Source organism: Eumetopias jubatus, unplaced genomic scaffold (genome assembly GCF_037043125.1).
Source record: "Eumetopias jubatus isolate StellerSeaLion01/CBP00866 unplaced genomic scaffold, mEumJub1_p1.0 scaffold_52, whole genome shotgun sequence".
Taxonomy (NCBI): domain Eukaryota; kingdom Metazoa; phylum Chordata; class Mammalia; order Carnivora; family Otariidae; genus Eumetopias; species Eumetopias jubatus.
In genome coordinates, this window is record NW_028274858.1 from 435,751 (window position 1) to 453,486 (window position 17,736).

Here is a 17,736-nt window from a genome sequence, read left to right on the forward strand (position 1 = left end):
GGGTCCTGTGGCCACATAGCTGATGAGGGTAAAGCAGGGGGTGTGTTTGAACCCAGACAGACTGACGAATCCTGAAAATACTCATGCCTGCTTCATCAGTCCCTGTTGCAGCCCCAGCAGGAAAAGACAGCGTCCTTGGTCTTCCTCACCCAAAGTTCCTCCCTCATGCTCCTGTACCCTCTGCCATCTGTCTTTGCAACCAGAACATAGGACCATCTTGCACTTGAAACATGTGCACACAGTGAACAGATGAACAGGTATGAGACTGTTGCTTGTTGCAGCAACTGCCCAGCCAGGAGCCCGGGGGTTTCTTTCTGGAGCCTGCCATCTTTAATCCTCAAGTGGCTAATCCAGCATTTAGGCTTGATCTGGGCCCTGACCAGAGTAGGCAGTTGACCTGAGGCCATCGAGATCTCTTTCTCAGGAATTCACAGATGGACATAAGCAATTCTGGTTGAGGGCAGACTCCTGCCTGGGGTTGGCCATGTGGACTGAGCATCAGATGGCCACGGTACAAAACTTCAGACTGGGGTCATTCTTCCAATGGACTCAGACCCACACCCCTCCTTCTGAGTCAGCTCACCTCACAGAAGTGCTGTAGGGCCCACCTGCACTGATTTAATAAGCAGAGACTCTGAGTGTGAGATCCAGACCATACCTGGCTTGTCACCCCAGATCGCCTTGTTCCAACTTCAAAAATCAAGATTTAGGAAACCACAATTGCCACTGACATACGAGCAATTCCACCTTGTTGGAGGGTGACAGAGGGAGGACAGATATGCTGGGGGAGGGTTTGGATTGAGTCGGGGAGGGCAGGTAGGAAGAAGTCCAGAAAGAATTATATACCTATATTTATATGTATTTATTTCATCTTTGTTTTCTTGGGAGTAAAGGGCTCACTGGGTCTGTTGGGAGTGGGGTTGGATCAGGAGGCGGCGGTCTGTTCTGGGAGATCTGTGGTCTCCATTTCCTAATACCCCTTTGCATTAGAAAAGGTCTTCCCCTTCAAGATCTCTGTGAGTTGCTGTAGTCGCTTGGCAAAAGAAAGTACTTGGGGAGCTTTAGTGATAGGTGGGGGAGGGGGTGGGGTTGGGGCCAGGGGTTTGGGTCGAGGTCGAGATGCAGGGGGGCTGGGAGGAGGTCGAGGAGGGCATTGGAAGTACCAAGGAGGGCGAGCAGAAGGGCGGGCAGAGGGTTGTCTAGCCGGGATTGCTTGAGAAGTTGGATGGGGAGGGGTGGGTGATTGAGCCATGTGCAAGGCATTAGACCCGATCTTGGAAGCAGTCCAGTTCAGATAGGGCCAGGTGGCCATGTAGACTCCGGGGCGCTTAGTTCGGGCACAGCCTACCCCCCAGCTTGTGACTCCCACGACTACATAGGTGTTGGCCACGTTGTCTCTGCACATGAGAGGCCCGCCGCTGTCCCCCTGCCCAGAAGGACACAGAAGTCACTCTCTGGGCCACTTTTCCCCTGCTCAGGAGGGCCATAGGCTCTGGAAGGACAGTTTGTTCAGTCACATGTCTTCTTGCTGCCATGAACACAAGTGGTGGTGGTAAACTTTGAGTTGGTATCAACAGCTTCAGGTGGATGTGAGAAGGGGATGGATTGTCACGGGTCTCCTTGCAGTGAGGAGGGAAGATAAGTGACCCATGTGTCCACGTATGAGGCTGTATGCATGCATGGGCATGTGTGTACAAGTGGATTGAAAGGTTTTGTATTCTGGTGAGGAGAGGTAAGCATTCTCTTCAAGGGTTGTGTTCGGGTGATATGATCTCTGTGTCACGGTGGGATAAAGCTCTCTGTGTGGTGACTGGTTCTTTGTAGGGGCCCCAGGTATCACCTCCCATCCTCACTGCTACAAGATGGGACCAGGGTGGGCACCTGGGTGGCTCAGTTGGTTAAGCGACTGCCTTCGCCTCAGGTCATGATCCTGGAGTCCCGGGATCGAGTCCCGCATTGGGCTCCCTGCTCAGCGGGGAGTCTGCTCCCTCTGACCCTCTCCCCTCTCATGCTCTCTATCTCATTCTCTCTCTCAAATAAATAAAATCTTTAAGAAAAAAAAAAGATGGGGCCAGGGAAAGGGTCACTGAAGCAAGGCCCTGGAGGGAGAGGAGTTCAGGGATTCACAAAAGAGGTGTTGGCAGGGAAAGGGGCGCCCAAGGGAAGTTACCTGGCAGGTGTCGATCTTGCCTTCAGGGTACCCTGCACACACACATTGAACGAATGCACCCGTTGTACCACTGGGTTACATAATTTGAGGTCGATGAGGTTCACACGGGCCTCCTGCAGTGTAGGTGCGATCCTGTAGGCTACAGCCAGGCGGCTCGGTGGTCATCGATCACAGAAGACACGTTTCGGGAAAGCCCTGCCTCCTCCCTCCACGGAACCCCCATCATCCTGAAATGCTCTACTTCAACCTAAAATCCATGAAAGTCAATGCCCCTGGCCTCTCCTCAGACACATGTGAAGGATGTGGGGTGTTGGAGGCATATGCAGGTGAAGAGGAGGGGCAGTGCATGGAGGATGAACAGATGTGGCTACAGGAATGTGTGTTGATGCCAGATGATTATTCACAGCTACAGCCAGTATGTGTCACCTCATTTACACCCCACAGTGACCCCCTGTGTTAAGCGCTGTGACTCACCTTGCCTCCAATCAAGAGCCTGGAGCACCACTTGCCCAAACATGCTGGTAGGGATATGGTGTGTCTTGGATTTGGACCAAGGTTTTCCTCTCTACACTCAAATCCAGGACACACATTTCATTTCCCCACAGTACGGCTCTAAGTCCCCCTCATTGTCCCCCGTTAAACCCCTCAGCTCAGTTCTGGACAGGATCTGCTGGAGTTGGGCAGATGAGTCCCTCCCCACGTGCCTCCCATCTGTTTTGAAGTTATAAAGAAGGAGGAGTCTTAACTTCATTCTTGAAGGATCATTTCCTGGATGTAGAAATCCTGGTTGACAGCTTTTTAAATATGTCATCCCACTGCCTTCTGACGTTAGGGGTGTCTGATGAGAAAGTGGCTGTTTGTCTTATCAAAGATTTTATCTTTAAGTTTCACCAGTTTGCCTATAATCTGTCTCAGTGTTGACCTCTGGGTTTATCCTGCTTGGAGTTTATTAAGCTTGCTAGGTGTGTGTACTCATGCCTTGCATCAAGTTTGGGAAGTGTTTTGGGTTTTTTTTTATTTTTTTGTTTTTAAAGATTTATTTGAGAGAGCCTATGCAGACGTGTGTGTGTGTGTGCACCGGGAGAGGCACAGCAGACTCCGTGCTGAGCACAGAGTCTGATGTGGGGCTGGATCTCATAACACTGAGATCATGACCTGAGCTGAAATCAAGAGTTGGATTCCCAATCGACTGAGCCATCCAGATACCGCAGGTTTGGGAAGTTTTTAGGCATTATTTTTTCAAATCTCTCTCTTCTCTTTACGATGCATATATCGGTATGCTTTATGTTGTCCCACACGTTCCTTAGGCCCTGTTCATTTTCTTTTTTTCTTTTTTAAGTTTTTCTTTTTTTTTTAAGATTTTATTTATTTGGTTGACAGAGACACAGCCAAGGAGGGAACACAAGCAGGGGGATTGGGAGAGGGAGAAACAGGCTTCCCACGGAGGAGGGAGCCCGATGCGGGGCTCAATCCCAGGACCCTGGGATCATGACCTGAGCCGAAGGCAGATGCTTAATGACTGAACGACCCAGGTGCCCCGGCCCTGTTCATTTTCATTCTCTTTTTTTTTCCCCTCTCCAACTGGGTAATTTCAATTGCCTTATCTCAAGTTTGTTGATCCTGTCTTCCGCCTGCTTAAGTATGTTGTTGGAAACCTCTAGTGAGGTTTTTTTTTTTTTAACTTGCTTTTCAGCTCCAGAAGTTTTGTGGGTTCCTTTTCATAATTTCCGTCTTTTTATTAATCTCATTTTGTTCATATATCATTTCCTGATTTCCTTTAATTATTTGTCCATAAATTCCTTTAGCTCTTTGAACACATTTAAGATAATTCCAATGTCTGTATTTCTTCTGGGATTGTTTCTGTCCAATTCTTTGTTTCATGAGAATGGGCCATATCTTCTCATTTCTTTGTTTGCTTTGGCTTTTTTTTTTTTAATGAGAATTAGGCATTCTGAGTATCTTAATGTGGTAACTTTAGAAATCAGGTTCTCCCACTCCTCAGGGATTGCTGGTTTGTGCTTGTTTGGGGCTACAGTCATCTGTCTGTAACTTTTCCGAACTGTTTTTGCAAAGTGTATAACCCTTGTTGTGTGTGGTCGCTGATGTTTCTGTTCTGTTATATGTGGTCAGACCACAGTGAACTGACAGAGATTTCCTTAAGTTTCTGGCTCCAAAAATGGAAGGAAAAGCAAAGGTGTTCCTAGCTCTTGAAATCACTGACAGATGCCAGCAAGGCAACCCTAAAGCCTGAGAGAGCTGAGACCTAAATGTGCAAAATATGCAACCCAGACTTTTTGAGGGCAGTCTTTCTACCGCCACCCCTGGCCCTAGCCTGGTTCTGGAGCCCAGGTCACGAGGTCAGCACAGCAGGCCCGAGGGATGGGTGGTGGCAGCTGCTTGCCTGTGTCACTCTTCCACCTGGGACCAGCTCTCCGCTTTCACTTAGTGCTCTTCTGCTTGCTGTGTGTCCAGTCAGGTTCCAGAGTGTGGAAACAGTTGATTCTGATCAATTTTTTCTGGTTTACTGGCTATATCAGTTGGGGGTTGACCTCCAGAACTTCCTACTCCACCATTTGGTTAACGGCCTCAAGGTTCATTTTTTTCCCAAGCATATTCAGTTTCTTGGACACCATTAATTGATGAAACAGTTCTCGACCCCATTGAATCATAGTGATGCCTTTGTTCTAAATGCCATGACCACACGTTGGCTGCATATATTTTAAGGGCTTATTTAGTGTCTGTCTTCATCTGCTACAATGTAAGCTCCGTGAAGATAGGGATCTTCATCTATTTAGTTCAGTGTTATGTCATGGCACCTAGCATAGTGTCTGGCACGTGGTAAGCGCTCAGTAAATTTAACTAGTTTATACTAAAATGACTTGTCTATTCTTCTGAAGAACATTTATGATGTTATTTTTATGATATTAAAAACAATGCCACAGTGAATATTTTTGTGCTTACCATGTTGGGTACACACCTAGGCCTGCGGGGAAATTGCCTAGTTTTAGGGTTAGCTCAAACTTTAAGATACCCGTATTGCTCACCAAAATAGTTATGTTACGTGTGCACTCCTGCCAGGATGGTATAAGAGTTTCTGTTGCTCCATAAAATCCCCAACGTTTGATGTCATGTGACTTTCTGAATTTTGCCAGTCTATATAGGGCTGTGAGTGCTACTTCATTCTGTTTTAATTTGTAATAAAATGATTAAATTGTTACATTAAAACATTGAGCATCTTTTTTTTTTAGATTTTTATTTATTCATGAGAGAAAGAGAGAGAGAGAGAGAGGCAGAAGTAGGCTCCCAAGGAGCAGGGAACCCAATGCGGGACTTGATCCCAGGACCCCAGGACCATGACCTGAGCCAAAGGCAGATGGCTCAACCATCTGAGCCACCCAGGCGCCCCATTGAGCATCTTTTTATATATTTGTTATCCATTCATCTGTTCATATTCTAAGTACACAGGTTGTTTGTGTGTTCTCTTCTCAGAGCCATTTATATTTTCTGTATATTAATTCTTGTCAGTTGTCCGCATTGCATATATCTTCTCCCTGTCTGTGTGGTTTTTGTTTGCTTTTTTTTTCTTAACTTTTCATTTTGAAATAATAGAGATTCACAGGATGTTGCAAATAGAGTACAGAGGGCTTGTGCACCCCTCACGAGCTGCCCCAGTGATAATATCTTAGGTAACTGTAGAACATCAAAATCAGGACATTGGCATTGGCTTAGTGCATGTATAATTCTGTCATTTTATCACATGTGCAGTTTTCTGTAACCATCGTTGGAATCAAGATACAAAACTTTGGTCATGCTACCTGCTTCTAGTCACACCCACCCCACCTCACTTCCCACCACCACTGACCCCTGTAACCACCAATCTGTTCGGCATCTCTATAATCATGTCATCTTGGCAACATTGTATAAATGGAATTATACAAAACTCCACAGAGTAATACCCTTAAGACCCATCCAGGTTGTTGCGCTATCAATACTTTGTTCCTTTTTGTTGCTGAGTAGTAGTCCATGGTGTAGACGGCCACAGTATGGTTTTCTAGACTGTTCCAGTCACCTGTTAAGTGACAGTTCGGTTGATTCTGGGTCTTGGCTATTACAAAGAAACTGCTGCGAACAGGTGTGTAGATTTTTGTATGGACATGAGTTTTCATTTCATGGCTTAGTCATACAGTGAGTTTATGTTTCATTTGTTAAGAAACTCAGATTTTTTTCCAGAATGTCTGTTTTCCCACCAGCAATGTATGAAAGGCATGGTTTTCCTACACCCCTGCCAACGTTTAGTGTTGTTGCTATTTTTTATCCTAGCCGTTGTGACAGGCGTGTAATCATAGCTCATTGTGGTCTCAGTTTCTATTTCCCTGGTGCTTGGTGGCGTGGAACACCTTCTCCTAGGCTTATTTGCCACGTGTACATTCCTCTTTGGTTAAATGTCTCTTCGTGTCTGCACATTTTCTAAATGAGCTTTTTTTTTAACTGTAGAGTATTGGTAATTGTTTACTTTCCCAGGAACTGGTCTTTGTTCGATGTGCTATTTGCAGACATGTTCTTCCCATCTAGAGTTGTCTTCCCACTGTTATAACAGGGTTTCTCATAAAGCAGAAGGTTTTACTTTCCATGAAGTCCAGTTTGCCACTTGTTTCTTTTACGGATCATGCTTTTGGTGTTAACAAAATCATGGACTCTGGTCTTCGCCAAGCCCTGGCTCCAAAGCTTCTTTTTCCTGTTTTCTTCTAAAAGTTTTACATTTTTACATTTTATACTTAAGTCTGTGATTAGTTTTGAACTAACTTTTGTTTAAGTTGTGAGGGTGTAGAGTAAAGGGTTATTTTCTTCCTTAAAGATATTCCATTGGCACCATTTGTTGAAAAGGCTGTCATTCCTCCATTGAATTGCTTTTGCACCTTTGTTAAAAATCAGTTGGCCCTACTTCTGTGAGGCTGTTTCTGGATTCTAAATTCATAAGGTGTGTGAACCGTAATGTCGTCTATATCTTCTCTTTCAAATCTGTGCATGAGTAAAGAACTCGAGTCATGGATTTCCAACCTGGACACAAGGATGGTAAGACTTCCTGCTTTAACATGAGATGCTGTTCCCTGGGAGATAACAGCAGGAATTCGGACCACTACCCCTTCTTTTCCAAGAGCTTTGGGACTAGCCGTTGAGGTGCCCCCCTTGGGCGTTGTTTCTGCTGGCATCTTCCAAAGCTTGGAGCTAAAGGGCCACCAAGAAGGGGACTCCAGCTCCGTCAGTAACCTAAAAGACCAAACAAAACACAGAAACACAGTCAACTGAGTTTTAATGTTTTCCTGAAAACTGTTAACCATTTTGTAGTGTTCTTTTCCACAAGCACTCCGTGAAGTGGAAGAGCAGGAATTACTATCCGTGTGTTTTAGAAAAGAAAACTGAGGCTAAGAGCAGGGTCTCGTAGGCCTACTGACACAAAGCCCATCAGTAGTAAACACAAAACATGAACACATGTCTCCTGACTAGAACGATGCCCTTTTCACATTGGACCCTGGGTAATTCTGACTCAAAATAAATCCTGACCTCAATCTGGAACTTTCTGCCGTAATCTCTCCTTTCCAACGTGGTAACAAGCATGTGTGGCTACTGGGCATCCAGAGTGTGGCTGAAATAACGAGGGACTGAATTTTCAACTTAACTACATGTGACTAGTGGCTACCACAGTGGATGGCACCACTGTAACGTACCCATGAATACAAAGAGATCTACCTTGTAGCAAAAAAAAAAAAAAAAAAAAAAAAAAAAGCAGGAAAAGAAAAGCAAAGGAACAAAGATCAAATGCTATCAACAGAAAATAAATATCAAGGGCACCTGTGTGGCTCAGTTGGTTAAGCAACTGCCTTTGGCTCAGGTCATGATCCTGGAGTCCCGGGATTGAGTGCCATATCAGGCTTCCTGCTCAGCAGGGAGTCTGCTTCTCCCTCTGATCCTCTTCCCTCTCGTGCTTTCTATCTCTCATTCTCTCTCTCTAATAAATAAATAAAATCTTTAAAAAAAGAAAAATATCAAGATGGTGGAGTTAGACTCAACCATATTAGTAATTATACTAAATGTAAATAGACTAAATCCTCTAATTTAAAGGCAGACTGTCAGCCTGGATTAAAGAAAAAACCACCAAGACACAGCTATGTCTTGTTTATAAGAGACACTGAAATATAAGGACACAAACATCAAAAGCAAAGGGACTGGAAAAAAGACATATTGTGCCGAAAATAAACTCTAAGACAGGGAGTGTTACCAGGGATAAAGACAGACAATACATAATAATAAGAGAGTCAATTTGACAAAAAGACTTAATACTAAACATGTATATCTAACACAATTTCAAAATTCATTAAGCAAAATTTAACAAAACTAAAAGGAGAAATAGACACAGTTGTAGATTTCAACAAATTTCTCTCCATAATTAACACAGCAAGAAGACAAAAATGATGAGTAAGAATATAAACACTATTTAATCCACTCAACCTGACTGATATTTATGGAAACATCATCCAACCGCTGAATGCACACTCTTTTAAAGTATATTCAGGACTTTAAGAAAAGAGTATAACACGTCTCAATAAATTTCAAGTATACCATCTGTCCCCAAAGAAATGAAATCTGAAATTAATGACAAAAGACTAATAGAAAGTTCTCAAATATTTGGAGATTAAGTACAATTCTAAATAAAGGGAATTGGACAATATCGGAAGTGAATGAAACAAGACAATATGCAGGAAATGGCAGGATGCAAATAGAGCAGTCACGAGGAAAATTTATAGTTCTCAATGTGTGTACTTGAAAACTTCTCAGAAAGGTTTATAATCAGTGATTTAAGCTTCTGTTGTGAAAAGTTATAAATTAAAACCAGAGTAGAAGAACGGAAAAGCAGAAATCAATGAAACTGAAAACAGAAGAAAAGAAAATATTAACAAAGCCAAACGTTGGTTCTTTGAAGTCATTTTTAAATATTAAACCCTTACAAGACATGAACGAGAATAAAACAAAGAAGGGTGCCTGGGTGGTTCAGTCGGTTAAGCGTCTGCCTTTGGCTCAGGTCATGATCCCACGGATCCCCCGCATCAGGCTCCCTGCTCTGTGGGGAGGCTGCTTCTCCCTCTCCCTCTCCTGCTCCCCCTGCTTGTGCCCTCTCGCTCTCTGTCAAATAAATAAATAAAATCTTAAAAAAAAAAGAATAAAGCAAAGAAAATGCACATTATCAATATCAGGAATAAAAAGGGAGGCATCACCATAGATCCCCTGGAAAGCCTTTTAGGGGATATCATACCCAACTTTACACTAATAAATGGGACAACTTATATGAAATAGACAAAATACTCAAAACACCCAACCTTCCAAAACTGAAGCAAGAAGTAGTTTAAGAATATGAACACCCATAACAAAGTGGCAGCAAGAGAAATTTAGAAAAAAAATCCCATTTACGGATGTACCAAAAATAATAAAATACTTTAGGGATCAATTTAACCAAGGAAATGAAAGACTTGTACTCTGAAAACTATCAGACCTTGATTAAAACAAACAAACAAACAAACTAAAGATGACACAAGCAAATGGAAATACATACTATGCTCATGGACTGGAATAATTAATACTGTGAAAGTGTCCATAATTCCCAAAGCAGTCAACAGATCTGTACCTCTGAAACAAATAATGCAATATATGTTAAGGAAAAAAAAAAGAAGAAGATAGCAGGAGGGGAAGAATAAAGGGGAGTAAATCGGAGGGGGAGATGAACCATGAGATATGATGGACTCTCAAAAACAAACTGAGGGTTCTAGAGGGGAGGGGATATCCTGTTGATGGGTATTAAAGAGGGCACGTTCTGCGTGGAGCAGTGGGTGTTATGCACAAACAATGAATCATGGAACACTACATCCAACTAATGATGTATGGTGATTAACATAACAAAAAATTTAAATTAAAAATAATGATGTGTGGTGACTAACATAAGAATAAAAAAATTTAAAGAAGAAGAACAAAGTTGGAGGACTCACACTTCCTGATTTCAAAACCCACTACAAAACTACAGTAATTAAAACCGTGTGATTCTAGCATAAAGACAGACATACAGACCAACAAAAGGATTGAAGATCTGGAAATAAACCTCTACAACTACAGCCAATTGGCTTTCAACCTGGGTTCCAAGACTATTCAATAAGGAAAAAATGATTTTTTTCAACAAATGGTGCTGGTAAAAGTGGATATCCCCATACAAAGAAGAAAGTTGGCTCCCTATCTCATATCATACACAAAAATTAACTACAGTGGATCAATGATATGAATATAAGTACTAAAATAAAACTCTTAGAAGAAAACATAAAGGTAAACCTTCACGATCTTGCAGATGGAACAATTTCTTAGATATGATACCAAAAGCATGAACAACAAAAAATATATAAATTTAAGTTCATTAAAAATAAAAATTTTGTGCATCAAAGGACACTATCAAGAAAGCGAAAGGAACAAAATATTTGCAAATCATATATCTGAGGAGTCTAATATCCAGAATATATAAAGAACTCTTAGGACACAACAACAAAAATATAAACAGCCCAATTTAAAGATGGGCAAAGAACTTGAATAGACTTTTTTTTCCAACAAATATGCAAAAAGATACCCAGCATCAGTAGTCATTAGGGAAATGCACACCAAAACTACAATGAAATATCACTTCATACTCATTAGAATGACTACAATAATTTAAAAAAAGAAAATAACAACTCTTGGTAAGGGTGTGGAAAAATTGGAACCCTCGTACATTACCGGTGGGAATGTAAAATGGTTCAGCTACTGTGGAAAACAGTTTGGTGGCTGATTAAACAGTTAAACATAGAATTACCATATGAACCTGAAATTCTACTCTTAGGTATATACTCAAAGAAATGAAAATATTGCACACACAAAAACGTGTAAACACATGCTCATAGCAGCACTATTTGCAAAAGCCAAAAGATGGAAACAGTACAAATGTCCATCAACAGAAAAATGGATACACAAATAGTGGTATATCCATGCAATGGAATAATATTTGGCCTTAAAAAGGAAGAAATTTTTGACACATACTACAACATGGATAAAATCTTGAGGACTTTACGGTAAGTTAAATAAACCAATCCCAAAAAGACAAATACTGTGTGATTCTAACTATATGGGGCCCTTGGTGTAGTCACACCCATGAAGACAGGACGTAAAGTTGGCAGTCAGGGGCTAGGGGGAGAGTCGGAGTCACTGTGTAATAGCGACAGAGTTTCAGAGTCACAGGATGGAAGGGGCTGTAAGGATGAATGGTTTGAACGAATAAAATGTATGTTGTATGTATTTCAGCACAATAAAACAGTCACACACCGTGTGGTTCCACTTACGTGGAATATTCAGAGCACACAAATCCATAAAGACAGCAGACTGGTGGTTCCAGGGGCTGGGAGAGGGTGGAATTGGGAGAAGCTGTTACATGGGTGTGGGATTTTACTGTGGGGCACAGAGAGGTTCTGGAACTACGCAGAGCTGGTGGTTGCACAACACTGGGAATTATACTAAATGCCACTGAATTGTTTGCTCTGAAACGGTTTATTGTATGTGAATTTCACCTCAAAATATTATTTTAAAACAATTAGTTCCAAGGGCTCCTGGGTGCCTCAGTTGGCTGAGCGTCCAACTCTTGGTTTCGGCTTAGGTCACGTTCTTGGGGTTGTGGGATAGAGCCAAGCCCCGTGTGGAGCTCCGTGCCCCAGGGAGGGTCTGCTGGAGATTCTCTCCCTCTGTCCCTCCCTCTGCTTGAGCTCTTACATTCTCTCTCTCTCTCAAAAGAATAACTCTTAAAAAAAATTCCAGAGCTTTTGAGAAACTCTGCTAGTATCTGTTTCCCTTGTTCGTTGCCGTAGCCCCACCCCACCAGTGCTTACTTAAACATTGTGCTTTGGGGAGAGGTTGTATTCTGCCCACATCGCTGGCCACCAAGACCCTCTGGGCCGGGGTCTCAGGAGATCGCAGTCTCTGGACGCACAAATACCAGTTTGAGAACTAAATGCTCACTCTATTACCCAGCGTGTTGCCCTAGGGGACTGAACCCCAATGACGTTTTCTGTAGTTTTTCTGAGGAACCCATAATGAAAGCTAGGGTACCCTTGAACTCAAGTTGAGTTCATGGCTTATTGACTTGGCACTTCCACAAAACATTTTTTCAAAAAAAATACACAATTATACTGTTAAAATAGTACAGAATTATAATTGTAATTTTTCTTCCTGGTGATATCTTTTGAGTGCCAAAGTACCCTGAAGATAACTTCATTGGATATTTTTCCTTAAATGATTGCAAAAAAATTAAAACTCGATCCTTTCTATCTCTTACTTGTAGGAAAATCCCTCTCTCTCTGTCATAGAATCACAGAAGAATAGCTAACATTTATTGAGCACTTACTATATACCAGATGCTGTTTTTTTTTTTTTTAAAGACTTCATTTACTTGAGAGAGAGAGTGCAAAAATGCATGAGCGCGGGTGGGGGGAGTGGCAGAGGCAGAGGGAGAAGCAGACTCCCTGCTGAGCAGGGAGCCCGATGTGGGACTCGATCCCAGAATCCTGGGATTATGACCTGGGCCAAAGGCAGACACTTAACCAATGGAGCCACCCATGTGTCCCTACCAGACACTGTTTAAGCACATTATAATGCTTTGATCACCCCCATTCTAAAGATGGTAAGCTTGACGGGCTTGTCTGCCCACTCACTCAGTGGGGAAACCAGGGTTAGAACTCTGGGTGCACAGCATGCATCCCCAACCACACGGTGCCTCCCTACCCTGCGTCTCATCCTAGTAAGGGACAGAGCCGAAGAGACTCTTCACTCTGCAGGCGAACGCACCTTATGGCCTGCAGCCGTGCATGGCCTGGGTCAAAGCTGTCTACCAAACCACGATTCCTCTACTTGACAGTACAGGGACGGGTCACCCTTCTTCTGACTGACCTTCCCATTCATTTAGAATTCAGGCATTTCTTCTCTTCTGCTCTGCGCACCATTGTCCCCACCCCAAAACACATACACAGAGCACATTCATTACTTCACACAGGGTCTTATCAAGTCTTTTTCTAGAGCTCTCTTGGACCTGCTTGGACTATTTCACACTGAGACAAACAAGGTTTCCCAGACTCAGCTGTAGTCCAGCTGCTGCATTGTGAGGATGTTGTTTTTATTCTTGAAAGTCACAGGCAGTGCTCTTAGCTTGGGTCAGGTGGGAAGCCATTGACAGGCATCCCACAAGGCAGATACTGCATCTGTGTGGCCCACAGAAGGCTGGGCTGGGAAGGGGAATAAAAATGTCCTTTATGAGAGGGAAGAGTGACCACCATGTGACAAATATTTGTTGAGCGCCTACTTTATGCCCTGCATTATGATGCATGGGAAAACAGGGAAATAACGCAAAGCCAGCGCTGCCTGTGGAGACAGGCAGTCAAAAAATCAGGCACAAGATGATGTTAGCTCAGACTCTCCCATGGAGGGCCTCCTAGATACCTTTTATTTCTTTTTGTTGTCTACTTGTGGGAGAGACATAGGGCAGTCAAGTCCCCAGAAAACCAGACTTGCCAGGACCAAACCCCCTCCGACCAAGCTTGGCACAAGGCAATCAAGTCATCTGCACAGAAGGGTGACCAGGAGCCTTAGGACCATGGGCCCTCCATCTCAGCTTTGTACAAGGCAAAGGAATCATCAAGACCCTGGGCCAAGTGCATGCCCACCAATGCAACAAAGAACAGTGCAATTGAATCCTCAGAAAATCAGGCCTCCTGGGAGTCTCAAGAATATGAAACCTCCAACCGAGCTCTGCACTGCCCAAATGAGGACCAGTGACACCAGGCTGAGGGAGAGTCCTCTGAAGAGGAGCCCTCCAACATATCCAAGCACTGGCCACAAGAATCGCTTGGACACCAGGCTGAACACAAGCACCCTGAGATCATGAGGACACCATCCCTGCCAAGCACAGGGTATTCAGGTCCCCAGAACACCAGGAGCACTTAGGCTAGGAGCTCTCCAACACAGTCTGGCACGGGCAAATGAATCACCTGGACTCTAGACTGCAAAGGAGCCCTCAGAAGAAAAGCTCTCCAACCCAGAAAAGCATAAGGCAATCAGGTTCTCAAACACAGGATTTTGCGGAGCCCTCTGACCAAAACCCCTCCAACCAGACCTGGAGGTGGACAAATATATTATCTGGACAGTGGACCCAGCAGGAGCCTTAAGTCCAAAAGCCCCCCTACCCAACTCAGCACCAGAGAAAGGAGCTACCTGGAACTTAGGACAAAGAAGAGGAATCTTCTACTGCTGTTGAGAAAACGGCAACGAATTCCCCAGAACACCAGGCCCAATAGATGCCCTGAGACTATGACACCACCAAGCTAGTTGTACACTGGGCAAAGGAGTGCCCTGGACACTGGGCTGAGTGGGAGTCCTCTCTCTGGCAGCTCTTCAGCCCAAGAAAGCAGAGGGCAATTGAGTCCTCACAACACTGGGCCAAACAGGAACCTTCAGACACTCCAACTCAGGTTGGCAGTGGGCAAAGGACTCACTTGAACAACAGGATGACTGGATTCCCTCCAAGTGGGGCCCTTCAACTGAGGAGACAGCTGGCAACTGAGTCGCAAGAACACCAGGCCAACTGGGAGATCTGGGTCGCCAAGCCTTCTGATTCAGCTTGACACTGTGCCGAGTCTCTCGGACATCAGCCTGAGCAGGAGACCTCTGACCCAAAACCCTCCACCCCATAGAGCACAGGACAATTGGGTCCCCAGGACAGAGGTTGGCTGGGAGCCCTGTGGTCATGACTCCTCCATCTCAGCTCTGCACTGCGCCAAGAAGTCCCTAGAACACTAAACTGACTGGAAGCCCTTTAACTAAGGCGACCCCAGGACAAGTGAGTCACCAGTTCCCTGGGATAGACTTCAGCTTAAGGTCATTGTGGCTTGTCACCTGGGTAGCCCTCATCTTTTTGGGAATATCCCTCAAGAGGAAAGGATACCAAGCCAAAAAGTGGAGTCAAACCAAAAGTTTGGAGAGTTTGAAATAGAACTCATAGCAGGAGATGAGGTGGGGGGTTGAAACAGAACTCATATCAGGAGACGAGATGGGGACTGGAGGGAATTCTAGAAGAGACCCCAGGCCCTGAATACAGAGGACACATTGGCAAAGGTCCTCCAGATGAAGGAGAGGTGCTCCATCCTGGAAGGAGTGGTGGAGACCATAGAAAAACAAATCAAGTCGTGGGGTGAGAAGCAGGCTCAGGTCTATGAGGTAGAGACATTGTTTGGGTACATCAAGGACTTGCTGGAAGCTTTTGCCTCCCAGGCAACGGCATCCAAGTGGTGATGTCCCTGCACACTCCCATCCAAGATGCCATAAATGCGGAGCTTGGAAAAGTTTGGTCATCTCCAGGAGTGAGAGTTTTAATATTTTTCAGAGGCCTAAATAACTTAAAAACATTATTTCAGGGCGCCTGGGTGGCTCAGTTGGTTAAGCGACTGCCTTCGGCTCAGGTCATGATCCTGGAGTCCCGGGATCGAGTCCCACATCGGGCTCCCTGCTCAGCAGGGAGTCTGCTTCTCCCTCTGACCCTCTTCCCTCTCGTGCTCTCTATCTCTCAGTCTCTCTCAAATAAATAAATAAAATCTTTAAAAAATAATAAAAATAAAAACATTATTTCAGAATAAGTACAGGAAACAGCCCGTGTGACTGTGATGTATAGCCTGGATTATTCTCACTACTGTGCCTTTTAAGTCATCACATTCTCCAGTTGGTGAGCAGTGGCCTCCACAGCTCTGAGAAAGTGTAAGTGAATTATGCACAGCTGACCCTGAACACATCCTTCCTATCCCCATCAACACTTTTAGACATCCTGGTTTCTGGAAATCAAGGTGGAGCTCAAGGCACTCTGCTCATAGCACCAGGGCGTAAGCTGATTAGAGCCATGAAAAAGCTGTCTTTTAGGGAAGGTCAAAATGAGGGGGACTTGGGATGAGAGAGGTTAGTATCTCTAAGATGGATGGTGTCTGAACTTATAGGAGGGCTGCTGCTTTCAGGAGCCAGTGGGGAGGCTGCTGCAGTCCGGGTCACTTGGATTTGATGGGGAAGTGGATCACAGTGTGATCCCAGAGCTGCTAACCTCTAGTGGCTACCTGCTCAGACCCCACTTACCAGACACATGTTTCTGGACACAGCAGGATCTTGGAGGTGCTAGGACCCCACTTTGGGGGTTTGTAGCAGAGCAATTGACTCCTTGATCCACCATTTCTTCACCTGTAAAATGCCGGCAACGTTGGGGGGGGTGGCTGTGTGAGCAGGATGCAGGAGACGGCAGGGTTGGGGAGGGGATCTCTAAGGCCAGGGGACGGATGCTGTCCAGAGGAGGGAGGGCAGGCTGTGAGCCAGGTCCTTGCCCCGTCGATTCCTTCCCAAACTCAGAACAGCAGATTCAGGAGAGCAGTCTGTGTCCTGCCTCTGTCCTGTCCCACACCTGGCCTTCTCTGCCCCTTAGGTACAGCACATCACAGCCCAGCACCTGCCCAGTCACAGACCAGACCAGGTTCCTCCTGCCTCCTACACTGCTGCTTGACACCCACACATTAGGGTCCTGGGGAAGCTTGGAGCTTCCAGGAGCCAGGGTGGGACTGATAGCTTTAGGGAACTATGCTGAGGTGTGTTGACAGGTAGAGCGATCCTATAGGTAGGGAGGGATTTAGGTCCATTTAGAGATTCAGATAGTACAGAAATGTCCCATCGCAGAGGCACTCTTGGCACATTTTGCCCCAAGGTAACATCCTACATCACTGCAGCACACTATTCGCACCAGGAAACTGACAGTGTGGTATGATGGACATGTCTAGGTCTGTCACTTTGTCATGGACATTTATATATTCAACAGCATAATCCAGATATGGAACTACTCTGTCAGCCCAAAGATCTCCTTCATGCTACCCATCCCTGCCCATGGCATTCACTCCTGTGTTTTACATTTTGGATATATTGGCATTTGGTTACATGAGGGAATTCCTACAGCTGTGACCGGTGATGTTGTTTGGTTTCATTTGGGATAATACGCCTGGAATCCATTCACGTTTGGTGTTATCCTAACTTTATGACTTTTTATCACTGCTTTGGGCTCCCTAGTTTGGAAATGCCACAGTTTGTTCATCTGCTCCCCTTTTGAGGGATATTTTTGTTTCCGGGATTTAGAGAAAGGCTTGTATTGCTATATACTTTCCTCTCAGGACTGCCTGTGCTGTATCCCAAAGATTTTGAACAGTTGTGTTTTCATTTTCATTGGTTTCCATGAATTTTTTTAATTCTTCTTTAATTTCCTGGTTGACCCATTCATTCTTTAGTAGGATGCTCTTTAGCCTCCATGTATTTGAGTTCTTTCCGACTTTCCTCTTGTGATTGAGTTCTAGTTTCAAAGCATTGTGGTCTGAAAATATGCAGGGAATGATCCCAGTCTTTTGGTACCGGTTGAGACCTGATTTGTGACCTAGGATGTGATCAAT

At 44.4% G+C, this 17,736-nt stretch overlaps 2 pseudogenes; one reads left to right on the forward strand and one right to left on the reverse strand.

The window, feature by feature from the left end:
* The window catches only part of LOC148161840 (acrosin-like), a 481,356-nt pseudogene that overhangs the window by 161,338 nt on the left and 302,282 nt on the right, over positions 1-17,736 (forward strand).
* The window catches only part of LOC148161843 (acrosin-like), a 39,745-nt pseudogene continuing 22,934 nt past the window's right edge, over positions 926-17,736 (reverse strand).